Source organism: Saccopteryx bilineata, chromosome X, assembly GCF_036850765.1.
Source record: "Saccopteryx bilineata isolate mSacBil1 chromosome X, mSacBil1_pri_phased_curated, whole genome shotgun sequence".
NCBI classification, from domain to species: Eukaryota; Metazoa; Chordata; class Mammalia; order Chiroptera; family Emballonuridae; genus Saccopteryx; species Saccopteryx bilineata.
In genome coordinates, this window is record NC_089502.1 from 86,875,627 (window position 1) to 86,892,446 (window position 16,820).

Below are 16,820 nucleotides of genomic sequence, written 5' to 3' on the forward strand. Positions count from 1 at the left end.
TTGAGTTAATTTTGTATAAGGTCATATTTATGTGAGTTTATTTCTGGACACTGTTTTGTTTCATTGATCTATGGTTCCTTTCCTTTGCCAATGCTATACTGTCTGGAAGAGTGTAGATTTACAATAACTCTTAAAATAAAATAGTTTTATATTTCCAACTTTATTCTGCTCTTTCAAAATTGTTTTAGCTCTTCTACTTTTTTTTTTCAAACAAATTTTATAATCCACTTATATGAGAACACAAAAGTTCTGTTAAGATGTTGATAGAAATTGCATTAAATCTGTACATCAGTTTGGGAATAACTGACATTTTTCTTGTGTTTTTTTAATCCATGAGCACACTATATTTTTGTATTATATCTTTTTAAAATTTCATCAGTGATTTGTGGTTTTCATAATACAGAGTTTGTATATATTTTATTAGATTTATACCTACCTAAGTATTTTATTTTGTCTGAGGTATTATATGTTGTATGTATTTTTTCAATTTTACTTTCAGCCCTGGCCAGTTACCTAAGTGGATATAGTGTCAGCTGAGCACATGGACATTCCAGGTTCTATTGCCAGTCAGGACACACAAGAGAAGTAACCATTTCCTTTATTCCTTCTCCCCCTTCTCTCCCTTTTTCTCTCCCACAGCCAGTGGCTTTATTCAAACCTTGGCCCTGGATGCTGAGGATAGCTCAGTTGGTCTGGTCTGCATATGACAGCCTCAGGCACTAAAAACAACTAGGTTGATTTGAGCATCAGTACCAGACCAGAGTTGCTGAGTGAATCCCGGTCGGGGGAGCATGTGAAGGTCTATCTTACTATCTCCCCTCCTCTCACTTAAAAAATATTTTCCAATGTTACATTGGGAATATATAGATATAAAATTGATTTTTAATCATTTTTCTTGTTTTTCCTTTTTTTAATTGAATTTAATGGGGTGACATTGGTTTATAAAATTATATAGGTTTCAAGTGTACAATTCTATAATACATCAGCTGTACATTGTATTGTGTGTTCACCACCACAAGTCAAGTCTCCTTCCATCACCCTTTATCCCCCATACCTTCTTCTACCTTCTCTTACCCTCCTTTTCCTCTCATAATTATCATACTATTTTCTGCATCTATGCCATTTTTTTTTCTTAATCTTTCTTTTTTCATCCATCCCTCAACCTCCCTCTCCTTTGACAGCTCACAGTTTGTTCTCTATCTATATATTTATGATTAATTTTTGTATGTTGAATATGTAAGCTACTACCTTAATAAACTCATTATTATTTCTAGAAAGAATTTTGGAGTAAATTTTTGGTAGTTTCTGTATAAACAGTTAACTTTCTTCCCTGCAAATATAATTTTATTTCATTATTTTCAATATTTATGACTTTCTCTTATTTATTTTTATTGCCTTATTGTATCATCTAAGACCACCAATATGATGTTAAATTGGTAAAAAAAAAAAAAAGGATGTTTTGCATTGTTCTTGGTTTTACTTTTTTGCCATTAAATGTGATGTTATCTGTAGGTTTCTTGGAGATGTTGTTTATCAGGTTGAGACAATTTCCTTCAATTTCTATTTACTGAGAATTTTATCAATAATTTATATTGACTTTTTTTCAGATGCTTTTTATGTACTAATTGATATAATCATGTAGTTTTTATTCTCCATGCTGTTAATATGGTGGATTACATTGATTGATTTTTCTATTATTAAACCAACCTTATAATCCCATGATAAATCTCATTTGACTGTGGTATATTATGTATATCATTATATATTGATGGTTTTTATATGATAGTATTTGTTAAGTATTTCATATCTATATTTATGAGGAATATTGATATGTAGTTTGTATTTTTGGAATTGTTTTTATCTGATTTAGGTATTAGTATTAAGTTTGCTTTATTAAGTATGTTAGGAAGCATTTCTTCCTTTTTATTTTTTTGAACAGATTGTGTAGAATTTGTGTTATTTCTTCTTTAAATGCTGTGTAGAATTTTCTAGTGAAATCATCTGGGTCTGAAGATTTTATTTTTTCAGAAGGTATCAGCTGAAAATTAAGTTTCTTTAATGATTATAAGACTGTTTTGTTTATTTAATCTTGGGTGAGTTTTAGTAGTTTGTGGGATTTCAGTACTCATTGCTTTTTTGATTTTATAATAACTCTGTAAAGTAGGCAAGACAGGTAGGCTTAGTTCACTGACTAAAATAGTTCCAAGTACATAATAGAAGCTTAGTTAAAACTGGTAGAATAAATTTGTTAAATAAACTTGATTTCACAAATGTGAAAACTGAGATTCAGAGTAGTGAAATGACCAGTTTAAAAAAATTTAGCTTATATATGGAAATGCCAGGACTTAAACCAAAAAACAAAAATAACTTTTGAAGGAAAAGGGAAAGTAGAAGGAAATTAATTTAATATTAACATCAACTTTGTGCTAGACATGTCTGGATGCTTTCATATAACATATCTCATTTAAATTATGACAACAATTTTGAGACATAGGTATTGTTAGTTCCACTTTAAAGTCAAGAGAAGTAAGGTTCTACATTAGGGTTCTAACATGAATCATATGGCACACCAAATTAGGATAGTTGGAGAAGGGTTTAGTCAAAGGACTATAATTCATACCAGTTAGTTTCCTGGGGAGGAATGCAGGATGGAGAGTGACTATAGAGGGTAAAGATATTAAGCAACATGCCCAAGTTCACAGGGCAATCTTGTAAGAGACAGATTTAGAATTCAAATTCCAGAGCTCCAGGTTTTGATATTGCACTTGTCCACTTTTCCCAGGGGACTGGCATTCAGGACCAAAATATTATAAAGGGCTTATGATAAACCTTACAATATGTATATATATTTATTTTATTTCTTTTTTCCCTGCAGTGCAAATGCAGCTACTTTGAGATAATAAAGCAGCATTAGGGGATTGGAGAGAGGTTAGAAAGCAACTATTAGGAGGTGGAAGAAATTTTTCCTGATTGTGGGGAAAAAAAGGTGATGGAAATTAGGAGAAAGAATCTAAGAACTGAACTATAAGCAGACCAAAAACAAGTAAATTTCTCAAGCTATTATTGAGTGAATACTTTCTATATGCCAAGTACAAGAGTTGACAGAGGTTAAAGGTCTAAAAACATCAAGTTTTGATAAAAAGAAAAAAAAAACTCTTGAGGATCTTCAGTCACGCTGGGAAACTAGAGGTGGAAAAGATTTATGCATTCTGATTCTGGAATTCAACTGATAAGCACTGGATCTAGGCTGATGGTTGTATTGAGCATCCTAAGGTCCTTGCTAAGAGTCTAGCCTGCTGGTGGGTAGAATAAGTGAGAATAGAAGGAGCTCAGAGAGGAGGCTTCCATGACATAGATGGCACCTTCACTTTGCTTAGGTGTATATAACCTGTATCTTAAAATCCCTCTATCCCTCATGGTGAGCAAGGAAAGCCAACATAGAACCAGCAAGCACTGAGCTAGGGCTCTGGGCTGAGATAGAGATAGGAAGAGAGAGAAAGAGGGAGAGAGAGATGAATGAGAGATTTTTCAAAACTGAGGGATGACCTCCTTGCTTCCCTACTGTAATCTTTACAATGACAAGCTAACACAGACACTCAGTCTGGTATACCTCTTTTCAATGTCTCTTTGTGGTTTTCTTTGTGGCTCTGGTCACCTCGGAGCTGGTTTAACCACGAATGTCTTGGTCACCAACTCTTGCAGTATCTAATTCAATAGTTCTCAACCATCACAGGACATTAAGATCATTGGGATTGGGGGAAGGCAAGGACAGCTTCATATTTATTTAACCAGTAAAATTAAACAGGGTTGCATGCTAAGAAGGGAGACCTATGCTCAGAAGGGGGGGTCTATGCTAGGGATTTAATTCTCTGTGATTACCATTTGAATATTTTTTAATTTTAATTTGTGTTGACATGGTTTCAAGTGTCTTAATCAATATAACATCCTCTATACACTGCATCATACCCTCCATACCCCTTGCAAAGTCTCTTTCCACCCCCTTTTCATACCCTTTGCTACTCTCCCCCTATCTCAATCTCCCCCTTTCCCTCTGGAAATTGCTACCCTGATGTATGTATCTATGTGTTATGTATATATAATTAATAATCCTATCTTTTAACCTATGTTTCACAAGTAAAGTCTAATGGGACAATAGAACATGCAGTGGGGACATGAAACCTCAATTATTTTCATATTGTTCCATCTCCCTTTACCTCCCCATATTTTCAAGATGGGTTCTTGTAGGGGCCCTGAACAAGAACATAGAACAGGAACAGAATTCAGTTCCCTGAGGCAAAAGCCACAGTGGATCCTCTGACAAAAGTACTAAATGCAGTACCATGCTAAACACAGCACAATAGGGATAGAATTAGCAATTCTAATTAATCAATAAGTGAGGATATTTGAGCTACTCCCTTGCCCTTTCATCTACTCTAAAAAGTTCTCCTTCCTGACTTCCTCATTCTCATCCCTGCTTCTACTTGTGTGTATCAATAAATATTTGTAAGGACCGGGTGTCGGGGCTATTTTATGAAACCTGTATAGGAGATTTTGAGGCTGTCTACCCTAGATCACTTGGTGCACTCCATGTGGTCTCTAAGTAGTCACTGTCTCCATGAAAAGTGGTGCCCTGTGGGTGCAACAGGAACCAAATGACAAGTTCTTGATTGCCACACCCTGATTCCTGGTTCTCTAGGTCTCCTTTTTATATTCATCTATTCTTACGGGACTCTGGGCCTGGAGAAGGTTAAAATAAGATGTTTGTACCCTGAAGTCCCTCAAGGCAGGGCATAACAATGATCATACTTTTACTTGGTTCATAGCACTAAGCACGTCCAGTGAGCAACTCAAGGGTGGGAAAGCCTCTTGTCTACTCCTGATCCAGGTACATAGTACATCCCTGTGGAAAAATTTAAGTACCCTTAGGAAACGGATTTATGCTGTTGGTTGGGTGGCAAGTTCATGAAAAGGGGGAAGCCTAGCCCTCTGATAAAGCCCAATATGTCAGTCTAGCAGTTTATTGAAGGGGGGACCCAACAGTTGTCAGGCACAAGCACACACATATGACACAAGTCATGGGGTAGGATTTCCAGGTATCTGTGAGTTTCTATACTTGCTCCATGGGTATATCCATGTCTTAGAGAGTATCCTGGGGCCTACTCCATATTTACATATCTTTCTCTTCCTCCTTCCAACTTTTCTCAGTATCACTTGTGTTCGTCTTTTCTGACCAGCTCAACCACTTTTTTTAAATTTTATTATTATTATTTTTTGTACTTTTCTGAAGTTGGAAACAGGGAGGCAGTCAGACAGACTCCTGTATGCACCCGACCGGGATCCACCCAGCATGCCCACGAGGGGGCAATGCTCTGCCCACCTGGGGCTTTGCTCTGCTGCAACCAGGGCCATTCCAGTGCCTGAGGCAGAGGCCACAAAGCCATCCTCAGTGCCCGGGCCATCTCTGCTCCAATAGAGCCCTGGCTGCGGGAGGGGAAGCAAGAAACAGAGAGGAAGGAGAGGGGTAGGGGTGGAGAAGCAGATGGGCGCTTCTCCTGTGTGCCCTGGCCAGGAATCGAACCTGGGACTTCTGCACGCCAGGCCGACGCTCTACCACTGAGCCAACCAGCCAGGGCTAAAGCTCAAACACTTTTAAGAGATAAAGTATTAAGTATAAAATTGTATAATTTTAATTATTCTGTGTATGAGTTAAATGCTCTAATATTTTTAGTTAAAACTGGTATTGAATAATATAAAGATGAATGGTAAAATGCATGTTGATAATTTAAAACTTTACTTTTTCTTGACTTATAATGCCATTGGACAGCAAATAGAAAATATTGTAAGTTGAATGAAAGAAGTCTTTATATTTTAGTACCTTTAATGACACATTGTTTTTTGGCTTTGTAAACAAATAACCTCACATTTTTATTTTGCACTAAGCTCCACAAATTTTGCCCTCAGTGTTGCCTGTGTGCCTACTTAAAATAAGATTCATCCAATCTTATTGATATTTTATTGGACTCCAGCCACCTGTAGTTTCAAAGTCACCTCAGAAAGTCTGTTATAGAAAAGAATTACAAATAAACAAGGAAGGAAAGCTAGGATAAACTCTGTGGTTCTATATTATAATAAAAGATATCCATGCCAAAAACATATAAACCTATACATATATTAAAGATAGATACAAAAATACTAATGTATGTATGTATACACTGATTATTTTTCATGCACGTTTATTACCTCAGTTCTCTGATGGGTCTAAGAAAAGTCATTGGGTTTTTTTTCAGTTTTTCTTATAATACTGAAAATGATAATTTCCAAGTATTTATCAGAGCTAAAATTAGAAGACTATTTCAAAATTTTTATTTAAAAAAATTACATGTCTTCAAATAGCTAAACAAATTTGAAAAAGAAGAATAAAGTGGAAAAATGAGACTACATGATTTTAAGGCTTATTATATGGCTACATTAATTAAGACAGTGTGGTTTGACAAAGGGATGGACATACTGATCATTGGAACAGAATAGAGAGCCCAGAAATAGATGCACACAAATGTGCCCAGCTGAGTTTTGACAAAGTTGCAAAAGCAATTTAATAAAGGAACAATAACATTTTCAAAAAATGGTGTGGGAGCAATTGATCTATAGGGGAATAAAATATAAATCTTGTGTATACATTATCCCAGAGTGGATTACATAAGTTTACAAATGTAAAAGTATAAATTTTTTCAGAAAACAAACATTGAAGAAAATATTTTGGATCTAGGGCTAGATAAAAATTTCTTATACATAATACCAAAAGCATAGTCCATAAAACAAAAAAAAAATTGAGAAATTAGAACTCATCAAAGTTATGTACTTTTGTTCTGTGAAAGATTGAAACTGCAAGCAATAAACTGGGAGAAGAATATTTGCAAATCACATGTCCCACAAAAAGTAAAGAACTCTTAAAGCTTAACAGAATAAAACACAATCAAGTTAGAAAACAAGCAACAAAACAACAACAGACATTTTACTAAAGAGGATATGTAGATGGCAGATAAGCATATAAGATATTCAACCATTATAGAGATGCAAATTAATATCATGATGTAATATCACTATGTAAGTAGCTAAAATAAAAATAGTAAAAACATCAAACACTAATGAGGATATGTTGGAACTGAATTACTTATACATTGTTTGTTAGAAAGTAAAATAGACAGCCACTCTGGAAAATGATTTAGTTTTTTTCCTACAAAACTAAGCAGAAAGTTACCATACAATTCAACAAGTGCACTCCTGGATATGTATCCAAGAGAAATAAAAACTTATATCTATACTAAAACCTTTGCATGAATGTTCACAGCAGATCTATTTTTAATAACACAAAACTGGAAAGAATGCAAATGTTTCTCAATAACTGAATGATTAAACAACAGTGGTACATCCATAGCGTGGAATTCTACTCAGCAATAAAATAAACTATGGATACACACAACTTGGGTACATATCATGGACACTATGCTGGGTGAAAAATGCCAATCTCAAAAAGACGCATACAAATTGATTCTGTTTATATAATATTATTTAACATGATAAAATTAAAGAGCTGGTGAAAATATTGTTATCCAGGAGATAAGGATGTTGGGAGGAAGTGGTGAGTATCAAAAAGTAGCATGAGGAAGATCTCTGTGGTTATGGAATAGTTCAGGTTTGGTTTTTGGTGGTTGTTACAAGAAAATGCATATGAACATATCCTAACTGAGTGAAGAATACACCAGACCTCTTTGTATTACATTTGCAACTTCATGTGAATCTACAGTTATATCAGCATAATAAAATTTTAAAATAATAGTCTTACAGTGCAGAGACCTGGAAGAAATCTCCTTAACCAAAAGGTTGACATCACTAGCATGAGATATTAATATTCTGAACCTCCTGATACTACATTATAAGAAAGGCACTCAACTCCATGCTATCCTTCCCCAAATTACATAACCCCAATTTGATCGTAAGAAAACATCAGACAAACACAAATTTGGAAAAATTATACAAAGTACCAGACAAATAATTTTTAAAATTTTCACGGTCAAAAAAAAAAAAAAAAAAAAAAAAAAGGAAAACTGAGAAATTGCCATAGATTAGAGGCAATTAAGGAAGATACGATGACTAAACACAACATAATATTTTGGATTCGGTCCTCGAATAGAGAATGAACATTTATGAAAAAAAAACATGTGACACACATCATATAAAATAACTGATCAGTGCTCTTCATAATGTCAAGATAGTGAAAGACATGGAAGGACTGATGAACCATTATAAAGTGAAGGGACTAAAGAGATATAACAACTAAGTGCAATGTGGTATTCTGAAGTTGATACTAGAACAGAAAATGGGCATTAATGAAAAAACTGGTGAAATTCAAGTGAAATCTATAGTTCAATAAATAGTATTATACCAAGCTTAATTTCTTAGTTTGGGTAACTGTACCATCGTTATGTAAAGTTTTAACATGTTGAATGCTGGATGAAGAATCTGTGGCAGCTGGTAATGCTGTTTTTTCAACTTTTCTGTAATTTTAAAGTTATTTTTGAATAAACTTAAAAATAAATTTACCCCAGGAAGATTATAATGTGTATCCAGGACTGAGAACTGCTTCTAATTTATCCGTTAGTTCCTGCATCATGGGTTTCCACTATATTGTCCTACTCTCTAGCCTGTTCTTTCTCCATCAATATTGGGTTGTTATGAAGGAATTTATTCTCAACTGGCTTCTGGCTTAAAAAAGATGAGACAAGAAAAAAAGTCTACCCTTTATTTCAGTGGGAAACTCATTCCTAATTTACTACCATGGACACCATCCCATCAGCTCTAGCCAAGTATCATTCTGTAGTAAGAATTTCCACAATAGAGATACATTCCATTGCTTAAAGCACCATTACATCATAATTTTTCAAGCAGCTTTATGGATGTAGAAACATAAATTCAATGAGAATTATGATTAATGCAAATTGGTAAATCAGGGCTTTTCTGAAATACAGTGAAATACTGGCATCTGTGGAGGAGAGAGCTAAATTTGTCTACAGTCCCCCACAATCCATTTTAATTCTTTCTTTCTTTTTTTTTTTTTTTTTTGTATTTTTCTGAAGCTGGAAATGGGGAGAGACAGTCAGACAGACTCCCGCATGCGCCCGACCGGGATCTACCCGGCACGCCCACCAGGGGGCGACGCTCTGCCCCTCCAGGGCGTCGCTCTGTAGCGACCAGAGCCACTCTAGCACCTGGGGCAGAGGCCAAGGAGCCATCCCCAGTGCCCAGGCCATCTTTGCTCCAATGGAGCCTCGGCTGCGGGAGGGGAAGAGAGAGACAGAGAGGAAGGAGAGGAGGAGGGGTGGAGAAGCAGATGGGCACTTCTCCTGTGTGCCCTGGCTGGGAATTGAACCCGGGACTTCTGCATGCCAGGCCGATGCTCTGCCACTGAGCCAACCGGCCAGGGCCCATTTTAATTCTTTCTTAACAAGGAAAACCAGCTCTTGATTGGAGACAGGATGTTGGTATCATGAATGGTAAAAGCCAGGTGCATCAAGACAGAAGTTGCCTGACAAGGTGCCAACACAATGGATAGAGCATAGGACTGGTGATAGGATTGCAGGTGGGGGCCATGACTCCGTCCTTAAGTGGACAAATGGACACTGACAAACTGGATGTTTCAGGTCACTACTCCCTGGGCATCTCCGTGACTAACCCGGGTGAAGAAGGTCCTATGTGGAAGGTCCCCTAGCTTACTTACAGACAAGAAGAAGCTGCGAGGCCATAAACTCATGAAGGACCGTCTGACCTTTGCATTGTGTGCAAATGCTAGTGGTGACTGTAAAGTAATGCCACTGATAGTGTATCATTTTGACAATCCTCGAGCCTTTAAAACTCACAAGATTCTTAAAGAAAAACTGCAGGTTATGTGGAGTGCCAATGCAAAGGCATGGGTTACGTGGCAGTTTTTTATTGAATGGGTAAATCTCATCTTTGGTCCTGCAGTGAAGAAATATCTTCAAGAAAATAAACTCCCGTTGAAAGCATTACTAATCCTTGATAATGCTCCAACCCACCCACTTGGTCTTGAAGATGACATTCTCAATAAGTACAAATTCGTGAAAGTCCTCTACCTCCCACCCAACATGAGTCCAATCTTGCAACCTATGAATCAGCGGGTCGTTTCCAACTTTAGAAAGCTTTACACAAAGCACTTGTTCCGCTGCTGCTTGGAGGTGACTGAGCATACAATTCTAACCCTTCGAGAATTTTGGAAAGATCACTACAACATCGTGATATGTTTACACATTATTGACTTGGCATGGCAAGAGGTTACAAAAAGAACCTTGAATTTTGCATGAAAAAAGTTATGGCCTGATGTTGTTACAGACAGGGACTTTGAAGGATTTGTACCAGAGACTAAGACCAAGATAGAAGCATTGGAAGAGATTATGTTCCTCAGAAACTCAATGGGTCTGGAGGTAGATGAGGATGATGTAAACGAGCTCATCGAGAAACATGAGGAGGAACTCTCAACTGTGGAGGTGAAGGAGCTACAGATGATGCAACATACAGAGCTTCTGCAAGAGATTAGTAGTGAGGAGGAGGGAGAGTCAGAAAAAGTGATATCTACAAGTGAAATTAAAGACATGCTGGCAATGCAGGAGAAGTTTTCAAGTTTCATTGAAAAGAAACACCCAGAAAAAGTTTCAACTGGTCGTGCTTCATTCAGCACATTTTAATGACACTTGTTTGTCATATTTCTGTAACATTTTAAAAGGCAGGCAAAAGCAAACCTCTTTGGATAGATTTTTATTCAAAAGTCCTGCAAGTGAAAATGCTAAAAGTGCAGCCAAAAAGGCAAAAGCAGGTGATGATTAAATAAAAAATACGTAATGTTAAGTTTAGGTTAAGTTTAAAGTTAAGAAAGTGCATTTTTCATACCATACTCATGGTTAGGAAGAATAAACATCATTAAAATGTCTATATTACCCAAAGCAATTTATAAATTCAACGCAATACCAATTAAAATACCAATGACATACTTTAAAGCTACAGATCACATATTCCAAAAATTTATACGGTACCAAAAAAGAACATGAATAGCCTCAGCAATCTTAAAAAAGAAAAATAAAGTGGGAGGTATCACACTTCCTGACATCAAGTTATACTACAAGGCCATTGTACTCAAAACAGCCTGATACTGGCATAAGAACAGGCATATAGATCAATGGAACAGAACAGAGAACCCAGAAATAAACCCACAGCTCTATGGACAACTGATATATATATATATTATTTATTCATTTTAGAAAGGAGAGAGGGGGAGAGAGGATAGAGAAAGGGGGAGGAGCAGAAAGCATCAACTCCCATATATGCCTTGACCCTGCAAGCCCAGGGTTTAGAACCAGTGACCTCAGCATTCCAGGCTAACACTTTATCCACTGTGCCACCACAGGCCATGCCAACTGATATTTGACAAAGGAGGTAAGGGTATACAATGGAGTAAAGACAGCCTCTTTAATAAATGGTGTTGGGGAAATTGGACAGCTACCTGCAAAAAAATGAAACTAGACCATCAACTTACACCATTCACAAAAATAAACTCAAAATGGATAAAAGACTTAAATGTAAGCCATAAAACCATAAGCATCTTAGAAGAAAACATGCAGTAAGCTCTCCGACATCTCTCACAGCAATGTATTTGCTGATTTTTCTCCATGGGCAAGGGAAATAAAAGATAGGATAAACTAATGGGACTATATCAAACTAAAGAGCTTTTGTACAGCTAAAGACAATAAGAACAAAATAAAAAGACAAACTACACAATGGGAGAACATATTCGATAATATGTCTGATAAGGGGCTAATAACCAAAATTTATAAAGAACTTGTAAATCTCAACACCAGGAAGATAAACAATCCAATCAAAAAATTGGCAAAATAAATGAATAGACACTTCTCCAAAGAGGACATACAACTGGACAATAGGCATATGAAAAAATGCTCAACATCACTAATCGTTAGAGAAATGCAAATTAAAACCACAATGAGATATCACCTCACACCAGTCAGAATGACGCTCATCAACAAAACAACACAGAATAAGTGCTGGCGAGGATGTGGAGAAAAGAGAACCCTCCTGCACTTCTGGTAGGAATGAAGACTGGTGTAGTCACTGTGGGCACTGTGGAAAACAGTGTGTAGATTCCTTAAAAAATTAAAAATCAAACTGCCTTTTGACCCAGTTATTTCACTTTTAGGAATATATTCCAAGAACACCAGAGCACTGTTTCAAAAGGAGAAATGCATGCCCCTGTTTATGGCAGCATTGTTCACAAGAGCGAAGATCTGGAAACAGCCCAAGTGTCCATCAGTGGACTGGATTAAAAAGCAATGGTACATATATACAATGGAATACTATGGGGCCATGAAAAAGAAGGAAATCTTACCTTTTGCGACAACATGGATGGACCTGGAAACTCTTATATTAAGAGAAATAAGCCAGGCAGAAAAAGAAAAATAACATATGACCTCACTCATTTGAGAAATCCAATGAACAATGTTAACTGAGGAATGGAATTTATACAGAGGAGTGATCAAAGGGACCAGAAGAAAAGAGGACAGAGGAAAAGGGGATGATAGGATAGGATAAACTTGAAAGGATGTGGGGAGGGCTCTATGAGGAGAAGACAAAGGAGATGTTTGGGGGGAATATGGGGGAGAGAGAATGCATTTGGGGCAACACTAGAATCTAGGTAAACACAATAAATTAAAATCAATAAAATAAATAAATATATAAATAAAAAACATTTTATTTATTGCAACAGTAATACATTATAATATGATATATGCATAATAAAAACATTTGTAATATTTTATATTGTAATTATGCTTACATTCCTATTAATTTTTTATAGTAATTGTAAGAAAAAATTACAGTGGTACCTTGAGATATGAATAGAACAACATTCAAATTTTTTAAGATACGAGCTGCGACTTGGTCTGTATTTTTGTTCGAGATCTCAGTGGAAGTCCGAGATATGAGTTGTGATTCGAGAGCCTGCCTCTAGTTGTTGTGTTTGCGCATGGGTCCAGTATTGGCAGTTTGATATACTAGTTGACTGACTTATGAGCTTTGTTACAGAATGAATTAAATTCGTATCTCAAGGTACCACTTTTCTATTGAATGAATATTTTTTGTCAATGTATTATCTTGTAACAACATATTGGAAATATCTGAACAAGAAATATCGTGTATGTTGAATTTTACGTGAATTGTGCTTACCTATCTATGATTGAATATTCACTGAGAAAGAAATAATTATAAGTCTACAATGTCATATGTGTGGTGTTGTGTTTCAGTAAGAAGTACACAACACCACACATATGACATTGTAGACTTATAATTGAGTGCACAAAGCTGTTTGTGCACTCAGTATATTGCATGCTCTCTCAAGGTGTCCTGTGCGGTGTGCATGCATTTCATAATCACATCTCGCTGCACTGTACTGATCCTTGATGAATCATTATGTCAAATACAAATACATCACATCACATGCAGTGGACAGATTCTACATCAATTGAATCTGGACATTAACAAATTAGTCTTCCAATATCAAAAAGGAGGACATGTAGGAGTACACTTTTTGAGGAAGTACAGAACTTACATAGAAGGACTCTCCTCCCTAAAGAAGGATGATTGGTCACCTTAGTAATAACTAACAACCCCCATTCTTGAATCCCCTAGTTAACCCTGCCTGTTAGAGAACCAGTTGCTGACCTCCACCTTAGGAATCAGCTTGGCAGATGACCCATAATAAACTTTTTTTGCCTGAACTCGGGTGTCCTCCTTCAAATGACCTTACAACTGGGACACAGAGGACCCAGGTTCAAAATCTCGAGGTCACTGGCGTGAGCTTGGTCTCACTGGCTTAAGCACGGGTTTATCAGCTTAGCGCGAGATTGTTAATTTGAGCATGGGATCATAGGTATGAACTCACTGACTTGAGTCAAAATATTGTGGGCTTGCGCCCAAAGTCACTGGTTTGAGCCCAAGGTTGCTGGCTTCAGCAAGGGGTCACTTACTCTGCTGTAGCCCCCCAGTCAAAGTAATATGAGACAGCAATCAATGAACAACTAAGATGCCAAAACAAAGAATTGGTGCTTTTCATTTCTCTCCCTTTATATCTGCCTCTCTCTCTCTCTGTCAAATAAATAAATAACCATGAGAAGCAAGCATTGGCCTTACAGGGTAATGGTCAGGTTTTAGAGAGCTGCTTTAATTAAATAGTAAACACCTTTGATAACAAATTTTTGTTATCAATGGCATATTTTTCTCATTGGAGCCTGGGGCTTATTCAGTTGGGGCTTATTGTGTTTACCTATCTATGATTGAATATTCACTGAGAAAGAAATAATTATAAGTCTACAATGTCATATGTGTGGTGTTGTGTTTCAGTACGAAGTACTGAAACTTCCCTCTTCCTGGAGTGCTCTGTTTTTTAAAAAGACCATGTTCTTTATTTTGCTAAAATTAGTCATTATGTATTGGTGAACTGACCGTTTTTTCCCTCCACCTCTACTCTTCAGTTCCATACTAGAAGGGAAGGTTGTGTCTTTGGGCCTGCTGAGTTTGTAAAGAGAGCTGATCTGAGAGAAAATTAAGAACAGCTAGGGGTAGACACAATTACATCTTATGTCTTTAGCATAAAAAGCAGCTCAGAAACTCCAGTAAAAGAAAAATAATGGAAATTGGAGAAAGGGACTGATTATTGGGGAATACAATACAAATATTAATCTGGTAGCATAGAGATATCTGAGATATTGAAACTTTTAGTAAGGACCTATTAATCTAGTATTTAGCACTTGGAGTCTATAGATATAACAGCTAAAACGAAACAGGGATAGATTGATGAATGCTGTGAAAAGGCCCTGAGGCAACCTAGGGTTAGGACTAAGATTAACAAAGAAAATGATTAGAAACATCTGTATTGAAAATTAAGTTACAAATTGGAACCTTTGCATACAGACTCTTATTTATTTGAAATAATTTCTTATTGTTCTGTATAAAATTGTGTGTTTAACACATAAAGGAACATTTATTTACTTTTTTTGTACTGATGTTTGCTTGGAGTGTATCCTTATGAAATTGAATGATAAATTTGTTTTACAATTGAGGAAATTGAAGCATAGAGATTTGAGCGATTTGTTCAAGATCACACACAGCTATTATGTGACAGAGCTGTAATTGGAGCTTAGGTCTACCAATTCTTAGGCAAGTCTGTTTTCACTCCACATATATTTTATTTCGTTTAGTCATGCCCAAAGGGATTCCAAATTTTTATATATCACCTACTAGTGACTGTTAGTAGCTATTACAGATAAATAGACCACCTGGGATAAATCAAACTGCATCTACCAAATTTTCTCAAAATCTTTAACATGCTAAGCATGATGTTAAAAAGTTATAATGAAACTCAAAATACCAAGATGCCCTTTGTTTGATATTTAATTTATGAAATCATTTTCTCTATGTGCCATCCTTAAATATAATGATGTTGCTCCATTTAGCAGTTTTTAACACTTTACATTATCAAGTTTAAACTGCAATATCTGGCAGTACATAGTTTTGTTGTCTGTTTCAAGCAATCACACAGAGAACTGGTATACTTCAAGCTGTGCAACGATAGCAGTTTCTACCATTTGGTGATACCTTATCTTAATAGCAAGTTTGTCTCTTGGATGGGTGAATACATTTTTGGAAGAATGAATGAACAACTTAAATTTAGTAGAATGAGAGTAGAGTCACTAATATTAGACTGAAAAATTTGATTGAAATTTATAACCCAGGTTGTATGCTCAAAAAAAGTGGTGCTGCTGGTGGGGAGGGAAGCTGTTGTACCTGAGGGAAGCTATTAAACATTAGTCCTCCTAAATCATGCATGGCCAACATATGGCCTGTGGGCCAAATCCGGCCTGCATAATGAGTTTATGCGGCCCACGATTAAATTTGTAATATTCTTCACTACTTTAAAATCTCAGCTACTCAGAAGTGGAAGCATTACTGATTATTGAAAATTGAGATATTTAAGAAGATAGTGATATGTGGAAAGTGTATGCCTCCCTTTACTTCTCTCCTCCAAATCCCTCTCCCAACCATTCTTCTTGGTACCCACTTATATTTTATCTATGTCCATAAGTCTCAGTTTTATACACCACCTATATGTAAAATTATACAGTTCTTTGCTTTTCCTGATTTATTTATTTCTCATAGCATAATGTTCTCAAGGTTCATCTAAATTGTCATAATGGCAATAACTCAACATTTTTTATGGCTCAGTAGTACTCCATTGTATATATGTACTACATTTTCTTTAAGCAGTACTTTATCAAGAGACACTTTGGTTGTTTCCATGTCTTGGCCACTCTGAATAATGCCAGGTGAACATGTGTGTGTGTGTGTGTGTGTCTGTGTGTGTGTGTCTGTGTGTGTGTGTGTGTGTGTCTTACAAATGTTTTCAAGTTTTTCAAGTTTTCAATTCCTCAGTAGAGGAATTGCTGGATCATATAGTAGTTCTATTCTTAATTTTTTTGAGAAACCACCATACTTTCTTCTATAATGTCTGTAACTGTCTACATTCACACTAGCAGTAAATGAGTTTCTTTTTCTCCGGAGCTGCTCCAATGCTTGTTATTACCTGTCTTGTTGATAACAGCCAATATAACAGGTATGAGGTGATATCTTATTGTAGTTTTGATTTGCATTTCTCTAATAGCTAGAGAACATAAGTATCTTTTCATATG